We start from the raw sequence: 27,794 nt of genomic DNA, 5'->3' as shown, positions 1-27,794 counted from the left end.
TGTTTCTTTCCATTTCAGTGGTTCCCTGTTGGGGATATCCACTCTCCACCTGCTGTGCTTGCCTGAGCAGAAAGAATTTCCCCGGGAGCATCAGAGTGATACAAAACAGAAAGAGGGAGATGCCCATTTGCAGGAGGCTTCCCCAGGCCCTGGGGACTTGGAGCTCAAGGCTGTCCTGAGCTTGTTTGGACACTCACCTGTGAGTGTGTCTGTATAGAAGCAGCACAGAGGTATAGGGCATGGTGCCTAGGCTATGCTGGCAGGGAAGGCATTGTGGGCATGGCCTCCACCAGCACAGGTCTGCTGGTTAATGCCAAGTTTTTCACAGTTCCCTGGGGCCTTCGCTGAGGTCTGCTACCCTGGAGCTGCCTCCTTAAGACTGGGGGAGCATCCAGTGGGCAAAGGAGAGTTTTGGGGGTAATAATTTCATAGAAGTGTGCTTGCTTAAGATTGACAGTTCTGATTTCTGAAACCTAGGGAGTAAGGGAGAAGGGAGGGGCTTAAGAGCTTTAAAGTCTCTGGTTGTCAGAGACCTGATCCAGCAAAACATCTTTAACCGCCTGTCTCAATGGACAGAGGTCATTCGCAACTCACTGGTCCCAAACTCAACTCTGAGGCCCTGGGAACAGTAAGTTCACATCTGTGCCTAGAGAACAGAGCTGTCAACTCAGGGTGGGAACTCCTGACTTGTGGATACTACAAGGAGGCCCCAGTACAGGGTCTGGGTTGATGCCCTAAGTGAAATGTGGCCTCACAGACGTGTGTGCTCATCATTAAGGAGATAGACTCATAAAATGACTAGATCCCACACTCTCTCCCTGGGATCAGACCCAATTGCTCCAGAGATGTTGCAAGCTCCTCACCAGGGAAACGGCTGCTGAAGCTGATCCCCCTTCCAAGATCTCTGGCCTTTGTTTTTCCAGGGGAAATGCAATATTGTCCCCAGGGAGGTAAGAAGCCAGATTGATTTGCCGGCCAAATGAAAGGCGGGTTTGTGAGTTCTCCTGCTGGCTCTCCCATAATTGTGGAGCCCTTACCCAGAGGGCCCGGTGGCAGGAATATTGGGGCAGTTAGTCACGCCCCGCAGGGTTCTGACTACGCCTGCCTCCATCTCCACGGGGAAAATCCTGTGTATTCTCTGCCCCAGCGCGGAGCCCTCTGAACAGAGCGGCTCTCCTCTTCTGAAGTGATTTTCCCCTTGCCAGCCTCGTGAGCTGATATTATCAGTGGTTCAGGGGCCCCCAGCACTCACCGTCCGCCCATCTCATTTTGGAGGCAGTTTTGTGGGCGGCCTCTCTGCCCATATTCCTCATGTCTAGCCTCCATAGATATCTATTTTAGTTTTGGGAGGTGGGGGGATCCACTATCACTCTTGACACCCTTTTTGTACCAACCAGAGAGGAACCTGACAAGGTCTGAAGGGAGCCCTGGAGCTCTCTGGTTAAACAGTCCCTGGCTTTAATCTGTCTCTCTTAAAACAACAAAACTATCTTTCTTCGGGAGTCTGGAAACACTGCTGTTCAACCAAATGACGGCTCTGGTGGGTTGAAAACATTTGCTGCGGAGTGTGCGAGCTTATGTTTTAGGAAAAGTTACTGCGAGCCATTCATCGGCCAGCACGGAGCCCGCTGACAGTCTCCAAAGCCCATGTTTGAAGATCAAACAGACTCCAGTTTCTGTTGCAAAAACACTCCCACCCCACCACCAGCCTGGGCCCGCTCTTCAAATTGTTCTTGAGTCCAGCTTCTTGAAAGGGCTGTAGAAAACAAGGCTCAGGCAAAAGAAAACAGGAGTCCTCTCATTTCCTAATCTGCACACCCTTCACCACCTGCCTGAGAGCCTGACGGCACCAATTTGTCCTGATAGCATTTTGGAGGGAGGTGATGAAACCGCCCCTTCATCCTTCTGGGCAGCGGCAGGCTGACTGGAAAAAAGTAGCAATCCAGAACCTGGGTAGAGGTCAGTTGGGACCCTCAACCTGACAATCAGAAATGCAACTGCTTTCTCAGTAAAATGGTGTGCATACATGCGTGCCCAGTTCGATAGGAACATCTGTGATGTGTTATTGTACTGAAATATCATTTATGTGCATTAGGACTTTTTCTTTCCTCAAAGCAGTACTGTTATTACAGAATCGGGGGTGGGCAGTGAGTGAGGAAGATGAGGGAAAAGCTAAAAAGACTAAGCTTTTGATGCTAACGCTTGAGTTTTTTTTGTTTTTTTTTTTTTAGTTTTAATTTTAATGTTTTGAAGTATTTTGTGTATGGTTTTTTTTTCTTGGTAGAAATATGTATTTTACTTGCTCAGTAGAGAAAGATACTTTAAATTGGACTTGTGGAGGACAGAGGGAGCCTAAAGCTGGTAACTGCTCAGCTTGCAGGAAGAGCAAGCAGGTCTCATGACAGGTTTCGACCTTTGATTTCAAAAATAAACTCAAGGTGCTAGATTCAGTATCACCAAGGTTTTACCATGTGACCTTGGGCAAGTCAGTTCCTTCCCTTGTGTTCAGTTCACCCTGCCTGTGAAATCAGACACCAGGATGAGGTCATCTCTAGAGCCCCTTCCAGCCCTGACATTCCATAGGACCATTCTAATCAATTGCAGGTGCCACGCACCCAGCAGGAAGCTCCACGTGCTTTTCCATTTCACCGAATTCTCCTTGTAACCCTTTGGCTTTCTAAGGTGGGCACCAAGAACGGTTGAATGACTTGCCCAAGGCCACATGGCTAATAAGGAACAGAACCAGTCCATGGGGACTCCAAATGACTGAAGAACTTCCTATATGTAGTTTCTGTGCTTGGCAGGGAGTCTTAATGGGCTCCAGGGCAGGGAAAAAAGAGAGCTGCATGAGAAGTGGGCATACCCTTCTGCCCATAGCCACTGTCCAACCCTTGCTGAACAAATCCAAACTGGGCTATGGTAGGGGTGGTGGAGAGCCAGGCCTGTTGGCACAGTCCCATAATCGCAGCTCTTCAGGAAGCTGACGCAGGAGACCACAAGTTCAAGCCTGGGCTGCAGACCGAGGTCAGAGTCTGCCCTGGCAACTTAGTGAGACCCCGTCTCAAAGTGCAAAAGTAAAAGGAGGGCTAGCTAGGGATATCTATCTATCTCAGTGGCAGGAACTTATTGCACACGAGTACTTAGGTACTGGGTTCAACCCCTGGTGCTGCAGAACATGTGATTGTGGGGAGCCTGGGATGCTTAATCCTTTAGGCCAGATCTTATGGCAGTCTTAGAACCTGGAGGTCCTCAACAGCTGTGCCTGCTGCTTCCAGGGACTGGTACTGGCTTCCACTACTCCCTCTGGGGCAGCTGGTCTCAACCTGTGGGTTGCAACCTCTTGACAAACCAATATCTCCAAAAAGAAATCATATTATGATACATCACAGTAGCAGAATTACAGTTATGAAGTAGCAACGAAAATAATGTTATGGTTGGGGTCACCACGCATGAGAAGCTGCATTAAAGGGTCACAGCATGAGGAAGTTGAGAACCACTGCGTGACTCTCAGTCCTTCCTGCTTCTGCCCACTCCCACTATATGGGGAGAACTTTTGAGTTAGATGATCTTTCCAGGCTTGGTAAGAGAACAAGGTTCGTGCTGTGCTGCCCACTGCTGGGCTTTACCGGCATGCACTGGTGCTCTCTGGCATCCAAGAGCCAGCGCTCTGGAACATACCGGATGGAAGTGCACAAAATGGTCACGAAATTCTTCAGTCTCTTCCTCTGGGGGTTAGAAACCACAGAATCAAATGCTACGCTCCCTCTTTGTGCTGGGTGTGGCACTGGACCTCAAAGGATATTAACGCTAGTCCCCCAGGGAAGTTCCAAAAGCTTTATTGTCATATCTATTGTAAATTGAGACTTGAAAAAGTTGGGTCTCTGGCTATGGTTGTGTAGACAGGCCCAGTGGACTGAGGAATGTTCATTGCTAAAACCCATCTCTTGAGGTATCTAAAAAGTGGATTGATTTTGTTTTTTTCATAGCTCATGACATTATATGGTGAAATTGTATCTACGTAAATGTGTATGTGTGTGTGTGTGTGTGTGTGTGTGTGTGTGTGTGTGTGTGCATGAATAAGTGTATGTGTGGGTGTATCATTATTGATAGTAAACTACAAAAATACTATACAAAAATACGAAAAGAAAAATAATGTAAAAGTACTGAAACTTCTTTCTCTGGATGATGAATTGAATCTTAAGGTAATTCTAAAAGAGGAGTCCCCAAAGACATTCTGGGTACCATCTCCCTGGACTTCACCACCAGTTTCCCACAGAACTATTGTGAAGGTAGCCCCCCAACTGAGGCTAAGCCTGCATAGCTGAATAGAGAAAGGTCTTCTGCGTTTACATATAGCCATATAGTAATCTGCGTCTGGTTCATCAGTAGGTAGGGAATGCCTTATAAATATTTGCAGAGTGATGAATGACAAATGACTAATGGTCTGCACCCTTGATGCGCATCCTTTATCCCCTTCTGGGACCCAGCATGGTGGAGAAAATGAGTGTCTGAAGGAAGGTTGCATAAATCGCAGCAATGGGCCTCCTCTCATAAACTTTAACTGCGGCATTGCTTCTTATAGGGACACCAAATCAAGGGGGTTGTTTTCATCCCTCTGAGATACTATGGCCAGGCACCTTATGCTGAGTCATTTGTAAACATTGTCCATGATTCTGGAGGCTGTGAAGGTAAAGATCAAAGAACCAGAAGATTCAGTATGTGGTGAAGGCTCATCCTTCATAGATGGGACTTCTCTGAATCCTAACATGGTGGGTGGCAAGGAACGAGAGAGAATAGTGACTTCCCTTAGGCCTCTTTGCTAGGTCAGTAATTCACAAGACTCTGTCATTACGAACCAGTCTCTTCTCAGAGACCTACCATCCCTAAATTGATCACTCTCGGGGTTAGGTGTCAGCATGGAATTTTGGAGAGACACAGGCATTGAATACCTCGCATGAGGATTTGTGAGTCAAAGCAAACCCTCCATTTCTACTTTGTCAATGACTTCAGAAAAATCATTTTCCCTCCATGGGCCCAAGTTGCCACCTTTGTTCCATGGCAGTGTTGGGCTAGGCAATTTCCAGTGCCAACCCCATTCTGCCTGCTGTAATTTTCACCTCTAGCCCTTTATCTTAGGGGGCCTAAAGTCAACCACGGCTTTAAGCCTGACTTATCATGCATCTTTGGCAGGCTTGTCCTTGGCGAACCCTGGCTAATACCTACCCTTCAGGAAATTGGTGGCTCATGAGGGGTAGGATGGGAGTGGGAGTGTCTGCAGAGCAGCTAGAGGCTTTCAGCTGGTGTGGCATAGTCTGGTTGGACCCCTGCCCAGGCTTGATCCTCTCTTTCATTAAAGATCCTCTCCTTCCTTCACCTTTTCACTCATTAACCAGAGCAGACACAGTGCAGTGCAATGCAGGATGTGGGCCAGAGACCTGGGAATGAATGGCATAGGTTTTGCCTGCTGGGAGCTCATTACCTAAGAGTATGTGCTGCTTTTGTACCCTGTAAGGTGGTACAAAAGTCCTGTTTCACAGGGTGGAAACTCAGCCCCACAGATGAATATTAGTGGTCCTGTATCCTGGTCCTTCGCCCTTCGTAACGAGAGACCCTGCTCTTCCTTCTGTTCTCTGTCATGTGTCTGAAAGCTTTCAGAACTGGTAGCTATCTCCTAGATTCTCCAAGAATGCCTGTTCTGAGGTCTGGGGCCTCTCTGAGCTTCTGCAGCAGGCCTCCCTCCGGTTCACATTGCTGGACTGCTCAGCTGGCCTTCTGTGAGACTGAAGTGCTCTCCTTAGGGTGGAGGGATACTGGATACCCTGGGCGGACCTCAGGCCACACGCACTATCTCCTCTCTGAATTCTTGGTCCAGGGTCCATTCAGCACAGGCTGCCCCAGGTGGCTTCTTGTAGCTCTAGAATTATGTCTGTAAAGTAGTAGTGTTTCCTCAGCCTACCACCCCTGCTGAGCCTCCCACCCACAACCCTGTGGCCAGGAGCTGTTCTGGGAATATCTGTCACATGGTGGGGCAGTTTCTTCAGTGACCCTGCTTCATATGTACACATGGAGTGTTACTGGGCTCAGGTGGCAATTTGAAAAAAAAAAAAAAGGACCCTGCCGATATTTCAGGTTCTGTCTCTGGGACCTGACTGATCCAGACCTTGATATCGATGTCTGAATGGGGGCCTGATATTCGGGTGGCAGACTCAGAAGCAGAAACACAGGACAGCTTAGACACCACCGTCAAAGGACAGTGAGTGCCCCAAACCGGAGGCGATGACTCTTGGATCAGAAACTCACAGCAAAACTTCCAGGCTCAGGGCTACCCAGGAGCACTAACTCTGAGGCTCAGAGAACCAGAGAATGGTGAAATCTTAGAACCTTCAGGTCTGAGACATTTTTTTGGACCGGAAGAATCTTCACATCATGAAATCCTAGCCTCTTAGCTTTGAAGCATTTTCAGCTCATCAACACAGACTTCTAAAATCTTGGAGTTGGAAGGGGCCATTTCTCAAGAATTCCAAGAAGCCCCATCTGCGAGCATGTCGGATCTCCTTCCCCCCCAAGCCTCTCTCCACTCCCAGGCCCAGAGAAAGCCTTCCCTACCGCCAAAGCACTTTCTGATAGAGATAAAACTGAGCGCGTGCCTTTGTTAATAGTTCCCATTTGGACTCCTCTCAAAGCCAGAAAGAGGTTGCCTGGTAAAGCGGCTTTTCTAGGGAGGAAACTGAAGAATGCTGGCAAGCACCCACAGCTGCCAGCCCAACGGCTGACGTTCTTTCCCCCTTGAATTTGCTTCTAAATATTATCCACCTCACTCCTTTTATCTCCCATCACTGGCTCTCTGTCCACCCACTTAATCCACAGGCAGCCGGTGGCCCAGCCTTCAGCTCGGCTTCGTGGCTGCCAAGCCGTCTCGCCAGGCTGCTCCTCCAGGATCCGCAGGCTGCTTAATCTACGCGGTATATCCTGCCCCAAGCTTGGAAACACAGTGACTTCTGCTGGCCCCCCTCCCTCTCCAGGAATTTCCTACTTTTCTCTTCTACTTCTGATGCCCCCAGTTTTTGATTTTCGCGGCTCAGCTAAGTTACACCTCTTCCAGGAAGTCTTCCGAGAGTGCTGTCAGGTCTGAACTGGCGCAGACTTGACCCGGAGATTTCTTTTATGACCATGCCACGTGTAGTGTTGCCCTCCATGGAATTCTTTATGGAATTTTATGGCATTCTTTCAGCACTTCTATATTTGACTTTATTACTTGGGCAGGCCTTCTTTCCTGATTCTAGCCTAGTCCAACATGTTCTCACAAGCGACTGCAGAATTGATTTGAGTGTACTCCTGGTCGGAAGTCCACCTCTGTGGGGTAGCCCGGGGATGGCTGCTGGCTACAGTCTCTAAAAGGTGCGGCTCTCCTAGCTTCTGTGTCTCAGACTTTCTACCTGAGATGTGTCCCATGCCCTCAACATCGTTCCTGGCATCCATGAATCTCTCTTGGACTATTACTCTCTAGCCTAGAATATTTTGTCATACACACACACACACACACACACACACACACACACACACACACCAAGTGCCAGAGCATCCCCAGGCTTGTCCCTCCATAACATCTATTCATGTCCAAACATCTAATTTTGTTCTTCCACGATCCTCTTGGGTTGGGGGTTCCAGTGACATTGAGTGGCACAGGCTTTCTCTCCCACCCGTCACTAGAGTCCCTGGTCATGGCCCCACACATCATCTTGTGGTTTCCCTGCTCCTCTAGGGCCCTTTCTCAGTTTTCGTTGTCTAGCTCCTTCTCACCGGAATGGACTGTCCTTGTTAAAATCCCCGGCTCTTCAAACAAATGCTGCTTCATAGAAAGACTTATCCTGGGTCACTGGGTTATGGAATAACTTCCTATGGACACAGTTTAGTAGTTTGAGTTTAGATGCAGCAATGTGGCTGACTATTAGAATTGTGTTTTGAAAGGATTGATGGGCCAATTGGACTTGGCCCACTCTGAATGCCTGGCTGCCTTTGAAGAAAGCCAGGAAGTCGTCAGAGGGGGCTCATAAATGCCTGGGCTCCGGGGCCATTTCTGCAGGACAGCCTTGGCCTTGGGATGTGCGTTCTCTACACCTGTTGCTGGAGCTGTTTTTCTTCCCTCCTGTCCCAGGGGGAACCTGTCAGCACCTCCCCAGCACCCCTGTCCTGCAGATAGTGCATGCACACATCTCTCTGTCTCGAGTACCCAGGTTTCATTGGTTACCTTTTATTCTCTGACTTCTTTCTTTCTGACTCACTGGGTCAAAGTCCGGAAGAAGCCTTGGAGGTTTCCTTCCCGTTTTCTGTGACCTGTGAACTTGGGTTCTTTGCATAAGCCCCCTGGTTTTCCCTCAGCAGCATCCTGGTAGATTTTACCTTCAGAACCCCATATTCATTCCTACTTAAAGTTACATGGGGCGACTCAGTTCAGGAGCCCCCTTCACCGGGAAGCCTTCAGTGTGCTTACTGGGACCACAAATAACCCCAAGCAGGTCATGCAGTCTGTCTTTGTCCTGGTCTCCTCATCTCTCAGCATCATGGGCTGTCCTGGGAGGACTGACTGGTCTAAAGTACTGTAGTATAGTGTTTTATTTTTCATATGTAAAATCACAATCAATGAACGATTCTTCCAGAAATGTTTCCCGCTCCCTCCTACTGTGCACGGACATGAGCTAGAGGTGGCACGGACAACACCCACACTGATGTGGTCACATGTGTGCTTGCCTGGGGTACTTCCTTTTTCAGGCAAAGAGAAGCTAGAAAACAGATACACTGCAGCTCCCCCCACCACACACACACACTCCTGACTGCCGTACACCTCCAGAAGCCAGGAGGCACCTCTGAGCCCTATTTCACAGAAGAAGAGGGTAACCCTGCCCAGAATCCCTAGTGCAAAAATAACTTCACCCCTGCCCCAACCCCATCCAGTCCCTCCTTCCACCCTATCAGGGGTTTTTAAAGTTTTCTGCTCTCTGTTATCTGCATGGACTCAATGTGCCTGTGAGGCTTAGTCGTTTAAGCCTTGGGTTCCACTGGAAAGACCCAGTGATAAAGATACAGCGGAGAAAGGCTGGTTAGAAATCTGGCTCGTTTTAAAAGCCTTATTTCCCATAAGGTTCCTTAGTGGCCTTAAGTTGGAGAAATGACAAAAGTCTACTTGTCAGTGGTCTTTCCAGCTGTTTATGTCCCAGTTGCATGCGGTCTCTAGAGCTTTTCCTTCTGTCCTAGACCAGCTAGGATATCACCCCTCCCAGTCTCCTCCCCAATGCGGTTTCATCCACCCCTCCCCTGCAGTGTACTCACTGAGCTCAGGAATGGTATCAGATTTGTTTTCTAGTCACTCCGGCCAAGTACTGGGACTATGGGCATGTCCCCTGATCCCCAGGGATGTGGCTGTGGCATCACTAGACTGTGGCCACTTTTGAGCCCCGGGCTCTATAGGCAGGTTGAAGGGCTGTGGGTTGGTCATGGGTTGGGTAAACGGATATACTTTGGGACCCCTCCAGTCACAACACTCAATCCTCGTGCTTGATCTTGCCTGGGATGTTTGGTTGACCCAGAAGTCGAGTCCCCATGCTGAGGCCAGCTGCTGGTCTTGGATATGATTTTGTGTTCTTGGCGTCCATCAGAATAGTTTTGCTGGGAGGGTGGCGAGAAAGGAATGCCAGCCTCTTGGTGGAGGTGGCTTTGAAGTGCTTTGAGAAATGGGAATGGAAAGGGTGGTCCACGAAGAAGGTGCCAGTTCAGCCAAGGTGCCAGGATGGGAGAATGTAGAAATCCCCACTGCCTTGCTTCATTTTTGCCCTCTTCCCTCAAGCTCTCAAGATAGCCGCCCTGATTTCCTCTCTGTTAGGTTTATCACGGTGCATTCCTCAAACAGTCCTGGGAGGCATCCTTTCCCCATTTCTAAGGAAGTTGAGGATACATACTTTTATACCAATGAGGGCACCTAGATCTAGGCTTAAATGTTTTGGTACCTGGACTCAAAGCTGGACTAGAGTTTCCTGCTTTGAGTGGGTGAAAACCTTGGGGCTCGTCTCAGCGATGCCTGTGAGCTGAGAGTGTTAGCTGAGATACTCTAGTGGTCGTTTTGGTTAGAACGTCAGGTCTGCTGCTAGGCTGCCTGCATACTGAGCTTGGGAAGCCCGTCCTAAACTAAAGACAGTTCTCTGTCCCCAGGCGTGGGCTCCCCTGCTCACTCACACGCTGTGTCCGGTTGGTCAGCCTGATGGGAGCTATGTGGTCTGACCACCCCCAGAATATGGTCATGACCACCAGTGGTGTGTATAATCTGACTTGCCTGGTCTCCGGTTGTTCCCTAGGACAGGGGTGGACTGAAAGGAGGTTTTGAGAAGTTCAGGCTGGAAGCTCAGCTGTGTCTGGGTTATGAGGGTCATGGCGGGGGGGGGGGGACTCTTTCTTGCCTAATCATCCTTTATCTCCATTGCTTAGACAAGTGGGAGTTAAGAAACAGCATCAGCTCAGAGTTCCTGGGTGTGTGTGTGTGGGGGAAGCCTGGTGGGACTTTAATAACAAGATTGCTCTGCGCTCAACAGTCCTCAGCTATGTGTTGTTTCCCATTTTGCATTGTCCTAAAGAGAAATACCTTGGAAATACTTAGTTGACAGGATTAGTTATTAAAATATGTCTCATCTATTCATGTTTTTTTTTTCCACTCTTGCTTGGCAAGTCATGGGAATCGCTCTATGCCAGACTCAATTCCAAGTTCTGGGGTTCAAGTTGTCTGTGGGGCTGCTGGAGAGGGGAGGAGTGGCTGTGGCAGTGGAGGTGTGCAGAAAATAAGTTCCGAGTCCTTTCTGCGTACTGCCCCCACCTCGTCCTCACAGCAGGCTTCAGGTAGCTTTAATCCCACCTCATGGGCCGTGAAGAAGGCTCAGGGAGATGATTCCCTCGCCTGGAGTCACACAGCAGATACACAAAGGGCCTGGAATAGAAACCATCCACGTCTGGTTGTGAAGCCTGTACCACCCTCTCTGCATTTCATGGAAAGAGGACGTGTGCTCCAGAAGAGGAGGGGGGGGTGGGGGGGGCGGCTCTGCTGAGGCTCAAAGTCTGACAAGCAAGCAGTGACAGGGTTGAGAGACTTCCGCTGACTTCCGTCGTCCTGGTGTAGGCTGTGGCTCTGACAAGGAGGGAGCAAGGGAACCTACTTGCCAGCAGCGGGGTGAGGGGACTCGAATTCGGGACCAAGAGTAGTGGCTAAACCTCACAGGCAGAGGATGCCGGTGTGCTCAGGGCGAGTGAAGAGGACACAAAGGCTGCATGTCATGGCCGCTGTGGTGTGGATGGCTAGGATGCTGCTCTCAGGGGCTTTGTGGCACGGGAGTCAGGAACTGTGACAGGGTGCCACCCCAAGGACTCTCTATGAGACCTTGTCAAAGTAGTAGCTGCACAGAATGCTACGCCCCACCTGTCGGTCACTGCTGAGTACCACCTGCAGGCGGCGCGGGCTTGAGTAGGGCTCAGGTCATCTAGAGGTTCTGTGGCTGCTTCCAAAAGGGCTGAGCCTGCATCCTTGTTATCCAGACTTTTATGGCTGCAGATGATCCGCTGAACATAGCAGACACCTCCCCTCCCCTCCGCCTCCATGAATCCTTGTCTGGGCTTTAGTCTGAGACCACCTAAGCTCAGCACTGAAGGGCCAGTGGCGATCCCCAGGTTCCAAAGCAGCTGCATGTGTGGGGCGAGGTGATGGTGGTAATACTAATCCAGACTGAGGTAATGTCATTGCTCACCACATAGAACACACTGGTGGGAACCACAGGGAGACACAGATATTGAGACACATGTGGCCACATCGTGGAGCTCTGGCAACTGGACTTGGACTTGGACTTGGCTGCATTGGCAGGAACACTGCTCCCACTACTGTGTTCTGCCATTCACGTTTCGTCTAGTTAATGACTGGCTCACTAGTTCATGTATTCACGGGTCTCAGATTGGGACACCTCACCCAGAGCTAACTGCACATTCCCAAGCTTGAGAAAGCCTTTGTGCTTTCAACATCACCTGACCTATTGGATCCAGAATGTGCCCACTACTGTCCCAGAGTGGGGGATCTCAGCTTCTGGAACTCGATCATATTTGCCCTTAGATTGGCTGGTGTCCGAATGAGTCCAGCTAATCTTATTTATAACAGGGCCTTTGGCGGAAAGCCTGGCACTCCCCCTGCCGTTCCTAACATAGCTGCAGGGGCTGACATAAGCCCTGAATTTCACGGGATTTGTTTGATTGCAGGTTGAGGGGAATGTCACCTGTTCAAAATGGGAGTAAGTGGAATGCTGCCTGAGCAGAGGTGGGACACTGGAGGGCCTGCCATCCACACAGAGTAAGCGTGCTGGTTATGAATCCGATGGTGTGTACCAAGGCAGACTTTCCCTAAGCTGTTCCTTTTTAGGGGCGTGAGATTGGTAAACCCGAAACCACACCCCTCCTGAAAAGCCACTTCCTCAGTTGGCTCTGACACCTCTGGAGAGTGGCATTTTGTCCATTCTGTGTTTACGCTCTGACTTCTCCAATGATTTGAAGTTCTTTGAGAATAGGAACCTCATCTAATGACCTTGGGTTCCTCCAGGGCTTGACTGCAAGCAAATCCTCGGGGTTGTATGTAAACTCAGCAGCTACATCTCCATAGCATCTCCTGAGTATGTGAGTGAAGAAATCAGAAAGCCCACAGTGCCTCCCCTGACCCCCATCAGCACCACTGAGGTTCCAGATATTCAGCTCTGGAAGTCAAGAAGCTCAGCAGTCTCCTACATGCTGTGGGCCTAGGTGTTTGGGCTTCCGTAGCCACTGAGAGTCTTCTCTCCTTCTCATGCTCTGACCATCTCCAGCTGGGGCCATGCAGACAGTGACATCCCACCAATTCCCTGTTTCCATAGCGGCCCATCCTGTAAGTAAGACCTGCTTCTTGCCTAGAAGGGATCTCCCCAGCCCTCCCCGACAGCCTTCTTCCTGTGCTTCTGTGTTTTTTTCCAGGGCATGGATCAGAGCTTCTGTTTGCTGGTCATTCCATGATCCTCACACAATATAAATGAAATCTGCTAAAACCAATAAATTCAAACCATGTGTGGGGCATTGGGAGGAGGCAGGACGTCAGAGGGCCACAGTGTGAGGTGGCGTCAGCTCTGACGGCACCCAAGCTGATTTGTATATGAGAAAAGTAAATATCCAGAGCCGTAAACAGCCCTGGGTCTCCCACTCTCACTGGGACTCAAAGGCGTTTAATAGGAACACACACTCTCTGTTTCTTATAAACAGAGCCAGAGCCTCTATGTGTGCTGACCTAAATTCTGTGTTTTCAGTCCCAGGAAAGCCAGCCAGGCATCCTAGTCATAGACTGCAGACAGGCTGGGCTGTCGGCTTGGGTTCCTTCTAACTGGTTTTGGCAATTAGCTAGCACTTGTGCTTTGCGAGGAATTGCTTCTCCTTTTCTTTGTTGTGTACAACCCTGTGTGTTCATCTGTTTGTGCTGCTCTAACAGAATATCCTGGGCTGGAATCTCGGAAACAACAGAAATATGTTTGTGTCTGTTCTGGAGGCCGCAAACTCCAAGACCTAGCTGTCTGCATCGGTCATGACTGGTGAGGAGCGGCTTCCTGGTTCCCAGATGGCACCTGTGTGCTCATGTGGTAGAAGGTGGAGGACGCTGGTCTCTTTAGTCCCTTATAAAGGCCCTAACCCCACCACTAGACACAGCCCAGACCTTACGTCCTAAGATTGTTCATTGCAGATTAGCTTCAACATATGAATTTTGGGGTGACACATACAGACGTTGACGTGATAGCGGTGGGTGGGGTGATATGGGGTGATGCACACAGACGCTGACATGATAGCGGTGGGTGGGGTGATATGGGGTGATGCACACAGACGCTGACGTGATAGCGGTGGGTGGGGTGATATGGGGTGATGCACACAGACGCTGACGTGATAGCGGTGGGTGGGGTGAGGTGATCATTCCCGGTATTCATGTGATGAATATGATGTCCAGAGGTAGAGTTTATCCAAGATGGTGCATAGAGTTATATCTGAACTGGGGCTTCACCTTTTCTTCTTTAGGCCCCTCTGACTTTCTTTGTGGAGACTGACTTAGCACCCCAGAAGCTCCTTTAGGGACTCCTCCTCTTTTCCTCTCTCTGCGCTGTCCCTAGGACCTATCTTTCCCCTTGTCCTCTGTATCCTCTACAGTATTTCTTTCCCACCCTGCACATTTTTGGCTTCAGAAAGAACGCCCAGAACGAAGACTCAGGTTGGAGGTAGTCAGGTCTTTGCCCATCAGTCGTGGGCATTTCCAGAGTTTTGACTATGTTTTCACCTTGCACGATGGCAGTGAGTACGGCCGACTTCTCCAGATGGCTTCCCGGAGAAGTGGAGCTCAGGGAGGCTGTCCACCACGGTTGCTTCATTCTGCTTTCCCCTAGCTCTCAACCCTTCGAATGACCCCTTAACTTAGACATTGGAGAGAAAGAAAATGTCCATTAAAATTGCCTAGAACTGAGTGGGGCAGCCTTGCGTATTCACATACTTAAGCGAGGTCAATAAAACTGGTGAAACCTGAACCTTATCAGTGTATTATAACAGTGCTCACTTCCTGGCTTTGATATTGTGCCAGTGTGTAAGGTGTCACCACTGGGGGAAACCGAATGAAGGGTGTCTTATCTTCTAACTGTATATGAATTGACGGTTAGCTCAAACTGGATAATTAATCGAAATATATGAATTAGAACTGGTGATTGGACTGTCAGGTGCTTGCAACATACTGAAAGAAGTCCTAGGTTTTATCTCAAGCACTAGAAAAGGAAAAGGAAGAAAGGAGAGAGGGAGGGGGGAAGGGAGAGAGGAAAGAAGAAAGGAGGAAGTAAGGGAGAAAGAAAGAAGGAAGTGAGGGAGGAAAAAAGGAGGAAGTGAAGGAGGAAGGAAGGAAGGAGGGGAAGGAGGGAGAGGGAAGGAGGAAGTGAGGGAGAAAGGAAGGAAGGAAGAAGGAAGGAAGGAAGGAAGGAAGGAAGGAAGGAAGGAGGATGGGAGGGAAGAAGGAAGGAAGGACGAAGGAAGGAGGGAGGGAAGGGAGGAAGGAAGGAGGGAGGGAGTAAAGAAAAAGAAAGAGCAATGGACTAACCTTGCTGACACCCTCCATCTTTAATTCTTTTGGGCCTGGTGCATGACAGGAACTGCCAGTGAGCACAGATGAAAACACTCCCACCTTCATCTCCTACAGGTGCTCAAAGGAAGTTCCCCTCGATAACTCTATTTAAAATGACAAAGCACCCCCTTCAACAGCTTCCCTTTCACTCCTGGCACCTATCATCCACTGGCATCCTGTATGTTTTACCTGCACATTGCTTCTCCCCCTATCAACTCCGTGAATGCAGAGACCTTTGTCCCTGATGTCATATCCTTCGTACCTAGGACATACCAGGCACGTAGCAGGTAATCAGCTCCTGTTTGCCAAGTGGCTGAGAGGTGACAGACAGGAAACAAGTACACAACACAAGTAATTCCTAAGAAGCCTGAGAGGGTAAATGAAGGAAACAAACCAGGGATAAAGGTGGGGAGATTGACTGTGGGTGTTCTGGCAAGCCTGGCATACCTCCTTGTTTGTGTGTAGGATAAAGTCCCAGCACCTTTGGTTATAGTCTGCGTGTTAAATTCCCTCTTGTCTTCATCCACTAGCTGTGAGCTCTTGCTATGTGCAGGGCTCCGTGGCACAGGCTGAGACAGGGCACACAGCATCTTGTCCTGGGAGAAGGGGCAAGGACACAAACAGCGTATGGCAAAGAAGAAAGAAGAGCTTTGAAGTCTGAAAGCCTAGTTTCCAATCTGGCCTGCACCCAGTTTATCGGCTTCCTCCTCTCCAGCCCATCTGGGGGACCCAACAGCTCTAATTAGACCACTCCCCGAAGTCTGAACTTATGTTCCCTCTCTAGGTCCTGTTTCCCTGTCTTGCTCTTCCTACAGGGAGTCTTTCTTGACTGCCCCAGCTCCCAACAACCTGGCTTCTCTCTACCTGTGCTCTTTGTAGTCTGTACGGCAGCATTTGACCCCCGAGAAGAGTCTTGCATTTACTGGCTCATCCACAGCACAAGCTGCCCGAGAAGCCCCACCTGGGCTCAGGTGCATAGTGGGCCTTTAGCAGCCTGCTTTTGGCAGCAGACCTCTGGCGGCGTGGCTGATGGGCTTGGGAGCATGGGAAACGGTGACTTGTCATCAAAGAGGGCAGACTTTGTTGTTTTTGTCATTGACCCAAGCCCTCATTTAGCCACTGGTGGTTGAGCTAGGGGCTAGACTGAGGCCGCCTTTACAGAGGTTCAAGTGCATTGTTAACAGAGAGATCGTGCGAGCGATCTGGCCCAGACAATGTTTAACAGACTTCAGGAGCTGGACTGTTTGCTCAGAAAATCCTCATAAAGCGAACAAAGATATCTGCGCAGTGTTTATTGCTGCACGTCCGTTCAACGGAACAAATGTATTTTGGAAATAAACCTTTGACTGGAGAACAGCTTTGATTTGTGGTATCGTTGGAGGATGGTACCGAGTGTTCCTCACATCCACTTTCCCCATTGGTAGCATCTTGTATTAACAGGGTACGTTTGTCACAATTAATGAACTAATATTTATAGACTGCGGTCATCTACATGCCATACTTGACTTGCATCTTCTTCTTTTTCCCCTAATGTCGTTTTTCTATTCCACAACCTCCTCTGGGTACCACAGCCCATCGTCATCTCTCCTTAAACTCCAGTTGGCCCTGATACTTTCCTGGACTTTCCTTGAGAGTGTGAAATGACCTCGAGAGTTTCCAGCATTAGACTGACTGATGCTTGTCCCTGAGGTAGAGTTTATATGATGTTTATATGTTGTTCTTCTCACAGTTAGGCTGAAATTATGTGTTTGGTGGAGGAAGACCACAGAGGTAAAATGCTGCTCTCATCTTAACACAGCAGAGCAACACACAGGGGATGCTCTCTCTGGTCACCTGCATGAAGTAGTTCCTCCGGTTTTCTCCCAATCTGTCCACATGGTGCACTCTGGAAAGGGGTTGCTGGAAGCAGTCCATCCCCAAGGAGAGAGTCACACTGCCTCAGCAAGTGGGAGCCAAATCCTCATTGTGTGTCAGGCACCATGATGGGTCCTGAAGGTAACGCCAGGAACAGAACAAGTCTTCTTCTCTGAAGAACTTTCTTTTCAATAAGGGTTTAATAATGACAACCCAAATAGTTCTAGATCAATAATGAAGGCCAACGTCCTTAGGATTATTTTTAAAACAGAAAGGGCAGAAATAGAACCATGTGTGCACAGGGTAGCATCGGAATATGGAGCATAGGGGACATTCATGAAACCTCACTGGGCCTGCCTAGCACAGGAAAATTTATTGGGTTTTTATTCCAATGGTAGAAGCTGTTGGTTTGAGGCATGGTAGATCTAATTTTTGTTATTATTTTTTTTTTTCAAAAACACTGAATGTAGTTGGGGCGGGGAGGGAGGGACCAAAGTGGTGAAGTTTGAAGACCAGCAGGGGTGCTGTAGGAATTGTCCAGGTGAGGGATGGTAGTGTCTTAGATCTAGGAAGCAGGTCAGGGGAGTTGGCCTTGTTTTGGAGATGGGACCGACAGATACCTGGTGGACCACTTACAGAAAGATTAAGAAACTGGCACAATGTTGGCATGTTTGGGCCCACAGTGGTGCCATTAGCTAAACTATGGGGAGGTGGGAAAGAAGTGAACTTAGAAAATAAAAGTATGTATCTGGTGGTGTGATTTGTTGGAGAAGCTCCACCTGAACCCCGTTTTTGTGATGACAGCATCACTAGCAGCATCTGACTTACATTACATGCCTGGAGCACTAGAGGAGTTTTCCATGTTGACCCATGTGCCACCTTTCTTGGTGGTCAACATTACTGAAACAGGAACTGCCAAAGTGAACTATTCATGGAGGGTGATCCTGGCAAAGAACATACTAGTCACCAGGGGATCTGGCCTTGGCATCACCTCTTTCTGGGCTCAGGCTCTAGGTGCTAGGCAGTAAGCATAACAATTTACTAGCCTCTCCCAAAGGCCAGCACACAGGAATTTTTCAGTAAGCATATTGGTTTGTGTTGATGCATGTTTCCAGTAAATTTCTTTGTCAAATATTTGCTGGCTACCGACTGCAGTATTGTGCTCTCTTAGACATGGACCCCTTTCTAGTTGGATACCTAAGACATCAAGGAACTAAAAGGACAGAAAGCATGTGTAGCATGTCCCGCAAAGCATGCACAACCTTAAAAGTATAGTTAGTCTCTGGAGAGGAAGCCCAAGTCTTCAGAGATTGGCTCCTAGATGGAATGAAACAGACTGTCAACTTGAAGGGCATCAAAGGGACCAGCATATGTTGTCAGAGTTTCTGCTAGGGAATTAGAAAGAGGGCAGCTTGAGAATAAAGACGGATATGAGGAGGTCGAAAGAGGTGCTTGTTTTCATTTGAACTTTTGGCATAAAGTACCAAGGACCAGGTGACTTAGTGGCAACACATAATTTATTTCTATTTTTTTTTTTTTTTTGGTTTTTCAAGACAGGGTTTCCCTGTAGTTTCTAGAGCCTGTCCCGGAACTAGCTCTTGTAGACCAGGCTGGCCTCAAACTCAGAGATCCATCTGCCTCTGCCTCCCGAGTGCTGGGATTAAAGGCGTGTGCCACCACCGCCCGGCGGCAACACATAATTTATATTTCACAACTATCTTAGGGTTACTATGGCTATGATGAAACGCCATGACCAAAAACAACAAGAAAGTGACTTACACTTCCACATCAGGATTCATCAAGGAAGGAAATCAGGACAAAAACTCAAACAGGGTAGGAACGTGGAGGCAGGAGCCAGTACATGGAAGGTTGCAGCTTACTGGCTTGCTCCTCATGGCTTGCTCAACCTGCTCTCTTATAGAACCCAGGATCACCAGCCCAGGGATGGCACCACCCATAATGGGCTGGGTCCTCCCCCATCAATCACTATTTAAGAAAATTCCCTACAGGAATGTTCCTTGCCTATAGTCCCATATTATGGAAGTAATTTTGTTTGTTTGTTAATTTGTTTTTTTCTATCAGGGTTTCTCTGTGTAGCCCTGGCTGTCCTGGAACTCTGTAGACCAGACTGGCCTTGAACTCACAGAGATCTGCCTGCTTCTGCCTCCTGAGTCCTGGGATAAAAGGCGTGTGCCAGCAAAACCTGGCTTTGAAGCAATTTCTTAATTGAGGTTCCCTCTTTTTCCATGGCTTTAGCTTGGGTCAAGTTGACATAAAACTATGCAGCGTGACAATTCTGGAGGCTGGAAGTTTAGAATCAAGGTATCTGGACTCCTCTGATTGTAGACAGCTGTCTCCTCATGCCTTCATGTGTTGGAGAACAGAGCTAGTTAGCTCTCTAGAGTCTTTTTATAAGGGCTCTAATTATCCATAAGGGCTTTACCCTCATGAACTAATCCCCTCTCAGAGTCTCTCCCCCTAATACCATCCCATCAAGAGGTAGGTTTTTAACACATGAGTTTGAGTTATACACACTCCATCCATAACAGTGCTGAGAAACTGGTTGTTGATCAGGTGAGTGGGTGTAGAGTGGATTTTTACCAGTGCCTAGAGGGCCTGCAATGCAAGATTGGGTGTCAGTGGTTTCCACGAGCAAAGGGAAGCCACCACTGGAGAAAACTAGTGTGTAGAGGATCTGGTGGAAACCAGATCCCGAAGAAAGATGTTTGAGTCTCTAGCCAGTATTTAATTTATTATAATAATAATGATTCTGCTAATAATAACAATAATTTTTATAACTACTTAATTAGTGTTATTTTTTGCCGGAAAGGCCCAGTTAGCTGCGTGCTTGGCCCCGTCTGTGTGTGATTAGGGGTTATTGACTTATCTTGCGATTCTGTTGTTCCCTTCGCTCGTTGCTCGTTGGTCTCTCCTGATAGTCCCTCTCACTGTGGGCTCTTGGGCCTGTGTGTGCTCCACAAGATACCACAAAAGCACAATCTCTGACAAGGTAAATATGCCAAATCCTTATTATAACATTTAACCACTTAGGGAGGTTTTTGCTGTGGGGTGGGGGTGGGTGGGGTGGTGGGAATGGAAAGAAAAGTCCAGATTGCTTTGATTAGCTGCATTTTTCTCTCTGGGTGAATGGGAAGGCTTTGGTGGGAACCTCAGCATTTGAGGCTGTTTCCAGGAAAGCAAGGAAAGCGGTGGTGGAAGTTCTGGAGTCTGGGTCCAGAGCACCTAGGTTGGTATGGCCCCGGGTCGGATTCTTTAAAGAGACATCAGAAATATATGTAAGTCTCTTCTGTCCACTGGAATGCATTGTCTGTGGGGCAGCCAGGAATTTAGGCTGGACAGACCTATGTGGTACAAGATAGACCACATCCTTGGTTGGATGACCTTGCATTCCATGGAGACTCATTGTCTTAAGGACCTGAGATGGTAACAGATCCTTTCCAGAGTGACGCTGGACTTAAGGCCAGCTTCCAATGAGTTTGCTCATGTTTCTTGTTTGGTTCTCCATCTTGGGCTGGGGAAAGACAGCAGATATAAGATGAAGAGTTTATTTGTGTGACCAGGAGAACAGACACACTGAGCATTGATCAGCAGCCTGGCCTAGGATCTAGCATATTTCTACACAAAGATTCTTAGTGCATGAACTGGAGGATTGGGGGAGTACACTGTGCCTAGGCTCCTCAGAAGACAGGATATATAGCTATGATACAAACCAGTCTTTCCATCGTCAAGACTGACAACTTCTTTTATTTTTACTGAACTAGTATATTAGAATTCAGTGGCTCTCAACCTGTGGGTCATGACCCCTTTGGGGGTCTCATATCAGATACTCTGCATATCAGATATTTACCTTACGATTTGTAACAGTAGCAAAATTATAGTTAAGAAGTAGCAATAAAATAATTTTATGGTTGAGGTCACTACAGCATGAGGATCACAGTATTAGGAAGGTTGAAAACCACTGGTAGAGCCGGGCGGTGGTGGCGCACGCCTTTAATCCCAGCACTCGGGAGGCAGAGGCAGGCGGATCTCTGTGAGTTCGAGACCAGCCTGGTCTACAAGAGCTAGTTCCAGGACAGGCTCCAAAGCCACAGAGAAACCCTGTCTCGAAAAAACCAAAAAAAAAAAAAAAAAAAAAAAAAAAAAAAAAAAAAAAAAAAAAAAAAAAAAAAAAACCACTGGTATTAGATGATATTATTGTTCACAAATATTTACCCTCAGCCTCCAAGGACATAGGATTTAACTATGTGTCTTGTTTAATCACTTTAATAGGTAAAATGTGTTCCCTTGCTTTTTGACTCTGGGCGGCTTGGCCATGTAACTTTGGCCACACATTACAGAGCAAGCATGGCCATAGATGTGATATGCATCCTCATTGGGCTTACTCTCTCATACTTAGCTTTTGCCTCTTCATCCTGGGTCCCAGAATCAATATAGAAGGTCCAAGCCTAACCTACATGGACAAACCCAGTCCACTGAATGCCCAGCTTGAGTATAGTCTAGCCCCAACTGATGCATGGGTGAAAACAAATAACTATCGCTTTCAGTCAGAGCTTTGGGCTGATTTATCACCAAAACTGACTTGTATGTCTCAACTAAGGGGTAGACAGTAAATAGGCTGTGGATGGAATCAGGGTGAGGACAGGTGAGGTAAGAGCATAGACTTCAGCTAGTTCTCAGATTCTTTGGTGCAGGCACCAACAATTGGGAGATTTTTCAGTAGGTAGAGGGAGACACTGAATGTTGTTGAATGAAGGAGACATGCGATCCCAACCCAGTTATAGAGGGTAATCTGAAAGTAAGTGCAGAATGGTTAAGTAGTCCCAAAGGACCTGCTGGAAAGCCGTTAGCGTTTGCTTTCCAGTTGACCCTAGCTCCTGCCGCTGCACCTTCTAGTAGGTACGTCAGAAACGTTTGGTGGGTGAAGAAATGTATGAGAGAATTTTCTAGGCTTTTGAGAATCAGGACTTGTGCAGACATTTCTAAGAATTTGCCTCTTTGTTCACCTATCCACCCCTCCATGTGTCTACTGAGCTCTTATAGTTAGAAAGTGCTTGATTCTGGGATCTGGGCTAGAGAGCCTGTGGGGAAAGCCACAGCCACCTTCCCCATGCCTCGAGGAAAGGGACTCAGGCCACCAAGGAGACAAGGCTGGAGTATGCCAGTGAGGAGTAATGGCAGAAGAAAAGTTGGGTGCTGGGCAGGAAGCTTCCAGAAAGGACATGGCAGTAGAAGGTCTGTCATCTTTGGTTGCTTCTCTGGGATCAGGATAATGTCACCTACCTACCTACTGAAGTCAAGGGTGGTTCTGCAGGGGTCACTAGGTCTATGAATGATGACATATGACCTTTCCCCTTAGGCCGCATTCCTAATGTCTAATTGCCCTGTCTCTTTATTTTATGTGCCTTTGTTCTTTGTTCTTTTGTTTTGATTGACCCTGGGCTGGGTATGGAGAACCATGGATGTCTGAGGAGCTCACAGCCCCACAATTCGTAAATCCGGAAAGTGTGATGCTCAGCACAATGTGTTCCCCTGCTGACCTGTGCCCTTTCCTGTGAATGGCGACCGAAAGACCTGAATTCAAATCCTATTCCTGCACCCTACTAGCTCTGTGATTTTGAGAAGTCACTCGCTGTCCACTGAGTCCCTGTGAAAGGCGGTCTAACACAGTGGCAGTTGGATGGCGTTGATGAGTGCTAGAGGTATGATGCAGCCTTTGAGAATGCCATCTTGTTAAGAAAGAAAGAAAGAAAGAAAGAAAGAAAGAAAGAAAGAAAGAAAGAAAGAAAGAAAGAAAGAAAAGAAAAGAAAAGAAGGCCGGGCGGTGGTGGCGCACGCCTTTAATCCCAGCACTCGGGAGGCAGAGGCAGGCGGATCTCTGTGAGTTCGAGACCAGCCTGGTCTACAAGAGCTAGTTCCAGGACAGGCTCCAAAGCTACAGAGAAACCCTGTCTCGAAAAACCAAAAAAAAAAAAAAAAAAAAAAAAAAAGAAAAGAAAAGAAAAGAAAAGAAAAGGTACCCAGGGCTGACTGAGAGGAGAATAAAGCCGAGCCAATGTCCTGCCTGGGAGGACTACAGTCTTTGCTTAGGTGACATACCTGTGAGCATTTCCAGAACCAACCCCAGGTTAGGAGACATTAAATCCCTGCTTGTGGGTCTCCGTGGGATGTAGTGAGTATCAACAAGCAAAATGTCCTCCCGGTTTCAGTGCTGTCTGCTTAGCCGAGATGTTAGACATCCCAGTTCCTGCGATAATTGTGACGCTAAGGGTAGCTAGGTTCCTGGAGCTTAGGGTGGATGGTTCTGAGGTGCCACTGGATTTCCTGGGATAGAGGGCTGCGGGTGAATGTGGGGCAGTACTTGCTGGAGTGATAGACTTCTTCAGGTTACAAGAAAAGCCACCCATTCATTTCTCATCTATTAAGCAACCTAGTAACCTCTTTCTGAGCACCTGCTCTGTGTCAGGGAGGGTCTTAGTTGTGATATTACAATTGCAGTTCTCAAATTATACAGTGTTCGGGAACTTTATGAAGCAAACACCCTTTGATAATATCATCCTCTAGCTGACCAGACAGTTAAGAGTCATTGTCCCTCAATGGTCACTCACACCCAGTATTCTGTCATTTTGAGGGCTGGTTTGGACACTTGGGCACCTGGGTCATAGGAGAAGTAAAATGGCAACTATTGCCACAGGAGAATATACAGTTTACCTTCTTCGGCTCTCTATGAAAAGGAATTGCCAAGCAAATTAGAATGGTAATTACAGTGTGCTGCTGGGTCATGAACACAGAGTTATCACAAGGCAAGAATGTTGTTATGAATCAAATATTAACATGCTAATTGCATGAGTTCTTATCTCTATGAAAGCAGGTATTGGAAGTGTCTCTAGCAGGTGCTCTTTCTGCCTAGTTCTTGTTACCATGGGAATCCGTCAGCCATGGGTAGTGCCCAGCTCATGCCCCCTCACTGCATCCTGCATCACAATCATCGGTTATTATTTGGCCTTGAAAACCATGCTGTGCCCTGGAAGATAACACACAGAGAAACCTCAATTAGGCAGCATCAGTGTAGAGTGAGCACTTAATCAAATCATGACCCTCGGCTGTCATGATGTAAACCAAGGGACTGGATGGACAGCTTTTGAACAGTATGTTTACCTCGTATAACATCTGACTCTTTCCCTTGGAGACTTAGGGTGTGTAGTTGTCCTGGACCTCACACAATGAGGTGTAATAGTTGCCTCTTCCCTGGCTGACCCTAGCATGCTGGTGTTCTCTAACTCTGGGGCAGGGGTCTTTCCCATCAGAGACTGACTGAATGTTTTTCTGTCTTACTGAAATGTCCTTTGCAGCTTACCCGTTGCTTTTAGCTGCTGGCGTACTTAGGAACCAGAGGACCAGCCTTATTAGGTATGAATCCAAACCTAAGCTGAATAATTTCAAATGATACCGTGATATTCTTCTGGGAGTCAAGAACATGAATGCAGTGGGCTGTTAAGTTTTTGATTTGTTTGAACACATGTTCATGATATAGGAAGTTGCAATATATGGGACTTGCTGATAACATGAGGTATATATGTGTGCTCGTGTTTAATCCCATACTTGCACGGTATATAGGAGGTGGTTAATTCAGCTCTTTTAGCTTTGCAAGGTTTCTCTCTACCCACGGGGACCCATTCCATCCCTTGTAGCTCTACTTAGTGCATGAATGTGTCTAGTGTCTCAGAAACCAGCATCATCTCACTGAAGGAAGAATTGGCTAAGTGAGAAATATGGTCTTGAAATAGCTGCCCTTGGGAACCTGAGTTCCTGTCATAGGAACAGAGCCAGCAAAGCAGGCACCAACTCGTTCAAGCACACGATTGAGAGGCTCCCCACACTTTTGAGCTGATTGGTCTAGTTTTGTAGCTTTTAAGACTTTTGGAGTGTGGTCAAAGTACACCAGATTATCTATCTCTCTGAATGATACTCTGCTTTCTAATACCCCCACACACACCTTTGAGACTGAGCAACGATGTACCATCTGAATACACACTACCACCATCTGAATACACACCACCCATGCAGGATCTGCACACAGTTCAGGTGAGCGGACCTCTTGCTGGTGGGGTGCGTGCGACCGAGGCGTATTGCTTCTCATCAGGGTGTCTGGTGAGCACCTCTTTAGTTACTCTCATTGCAAGATGACTGAAGAGTGTCCCTTCTTGCCTTAGCTTTATCATATTCAACTCTACGGGTCAAATTTTCTCCAGTGTTGCCTGACTACTGGGTAAGGCTCTTCCTTATTCTTCTTTATTCTTTTCTTTTTCTTTCTTTCTTTCTTTCTTTCTTTCTTTCGTTCGTTCGTTCGTTCTTTCTGTAAAAAGTTTGGAAACTTAATTCTCATAATTTCAGAGTTCATAGTGAAAGTCATGCCATTCTTCAGTGAGTCCATCGGTGACTTCTGCCGACTCTCCCATACCTAAAATTGTAGGTTAGCCCAGGTTTGAGTCTGGAACATGCTAAACTCACACAGCAGGAGCTTAGAGCTGCCTTCTCGACCCCCCCCCCCATCCCTCTCAGGTCTAGATCCCATTTGTAATGTGACCATAAGGCTCTCTTTTCATCTCTGTTAATTTCCAAATTGGCCCGTTTAATCTATACATTCCAGAGCCGCAGTCCAACATTCCCGGGAACCTTTCCATGGACAATCAGAGCAGGCCTTCTTTCCCCCAGAGTTTGTTTAAGGGAAGGGAATGTTGGGGGTGGGGAATCCCCAAGAGCGAACTGTCTTCATTTCTACAGAGACCTCAGATTTCAGCCTTGGTTCCCAAAGCCCGCGTCCCACTTCTGACTTCTGTTTGCCAAGGATCTCCGGCAGTCCAGAGCTTGGGCCTGACCCAAGTTCACTTCCTCACATGCTCCTTGAGTCCCTCTTGCAGACAAGATACTGTGAACTCGTACTCCTGCCAGAGCACCAGTGTGGCATACTCCAGGATGTTCTTTCTGGTTCCTCTCTGTGCTGTTGTGGGGACACAAGCATGCAAATGTGTTTGAAGCATCAGTTGGCTGTTGCCAAGGGAGGTGTCAGTCTTGTTGCCAGATGGGTACATAATGTACCACACATGTGAGCTGGGCACTGGGGAGATTTAGCTGGAACTGACAATTGCACAACTAGAAACAAATAAAGAAATGACCCCAGTGTTTGAAGGACTGTCAGTCGCCTTGATCTCTACTGCTGAATGCTAGTTTCTTTCCTGACTGACTTTCCGTTCCTCTGGTCTTCAGAATTCTTTCCCCCTTTCGGGATTAATTGGAGCTTCTCTTGCATTCTTCCCATTCTGTTAGAAGGGATAGCCTGCTCTTTTTCTATGGAGTGCTTTGGTCCCTGAGAGGCAGCTACAGACAGTGAGATAATACCCTGCCCTGTGAATGAGGAGGTTCTGACCTCCAGCCTTTCTTGTCTTTGGGCATCACCCATACCTGAGTAGGACAGTAGGTTATTAGATGGTGTTTGAATCTTGTCCAAGTATCACCTACCCCCTCCTGTCCTCAGCACACTTGCCTTGGATATGCAGTTCAGGCATATTAATAAACAATTTTTAGTGTGACAGTCATTGATCTCAGGAACCTGTTTATTGCCATTTGGGAGGTGATGCATCTGATAAGTGTGTATATTTTTAAGTCAGTTTTTAAGTCTGAGGCAGCCATAATAGCTCCCCATGACAGGTGTATAATCAGCATTTAACAAGCAAATGAGTCAGACCTTCCAGCACTACAAAGACAGAGTCAGCTCAGAGGTTGGCTGGACTTAGGTAGCGTATAGCTGGGGAGCAAGTATAATCCCTTTATATGGCACACAAGTAGATACCCCTTCCCTGAGCATGTGCAGCCCTAGCCTGTGCTCCTAAGCCCCTCATCCATGGAAAAACGCTATAGCTGAAATCCCAAGCCTGTTCACTGTTAATAACGAAACAACACGCAAACCAAACCAACCAAACAACAGCACCAAATCCACCAAAACAAACAAACAAACAAACAAACAACCGAAAGCAAAACTACAGAGGTGCCTCACGCTGCTAAATAGCTTGTCCTCCTGGGTGCTCTTGACAGGGCTCAGGCTATGCCAATGTGCATGTCACCATGATGCTACTGTGTAAGATAGGCTAGATATGCAGAGGTAAAGAGCCGATACCCGGAAGCCCACACTGTTCCAGTTTCCCAGTCTGTGGGACAGAGATGTGATAAGACTCGCTTCAGGAAGTGCTGCTCACTCTGAAAGCTGTTACCGCCCCAGGAAGCTCTCAGCAGTCACTCCACATTTTCCTATGTGCCTGCAGCCCCTGTCTCCCTACAACACTTCTCTTTAAAGCACCCTCATCACCTGGAAGCACACAGGACTGAGCCCTCTGTGGCGCCATAGCTGTGGTGCAGAATGCGACGCTAAGCGGTCATCAGCTGTTTCCAGAAGGGGAATGGAGCAGGGAGAGTCTGAAGAGCTTGAGGTGTTTGACTACAGCCTTTGAGACTGGTAGAGTAGAAAGTGAAGAAGAAGAGTTACTGGAAAAGGTCTAGATGCCAGGAATCATCCATGTGTCTCCTCGGTGCCCGTCCCTAGGAAGGACATTGTCATTATTCTGACTGGTTTTGTGTGTCAACTTGACACAAGCTAGAGTCATCAGAGAGGAGAGAGCCTTGGCTGAGGAAATGCTTCCATGAGATCCAGCTGTAAAGCATTTTCTCAATTACTGATCAATGGGGT

The 27,794-nt window shown here is 47.8% G+C and overlaps 1 protein-coding gene across 1 annotated transcript in view; it reads left to right on the top strand.

Moving 5' to 3' along the window:
• The window catches only part of Trabd2b (TraB domain containing 2B), a 195,043-nt gene that overhangs the window by 2,883 nt on the left and 164,366 nt on the right, over positions 1-27,794 (top strand). The window lies entirely within an intron of this gene.

This window comes from Arvicola amphibius, chromosome 6 (genome assembly GCF_903992535.2).
Source record: "Arvicola amphibius chromosome 6, mArvAmp1.2, whole genome shotgun sequence".
In the NCBI taxonomy this organism is placed as follows: domain Eukaryota; kingdom Metazoa; phylum Chordata; class Mammalia; order Rodentia; family Cricetidae; genus Arvicola; species Arvicola amphibius.
The sequence above is the reverse complement of the archived record's forward strand: the minus strand, read 5'-3'. Positions and strand labels throughout refer to the sequence as shown.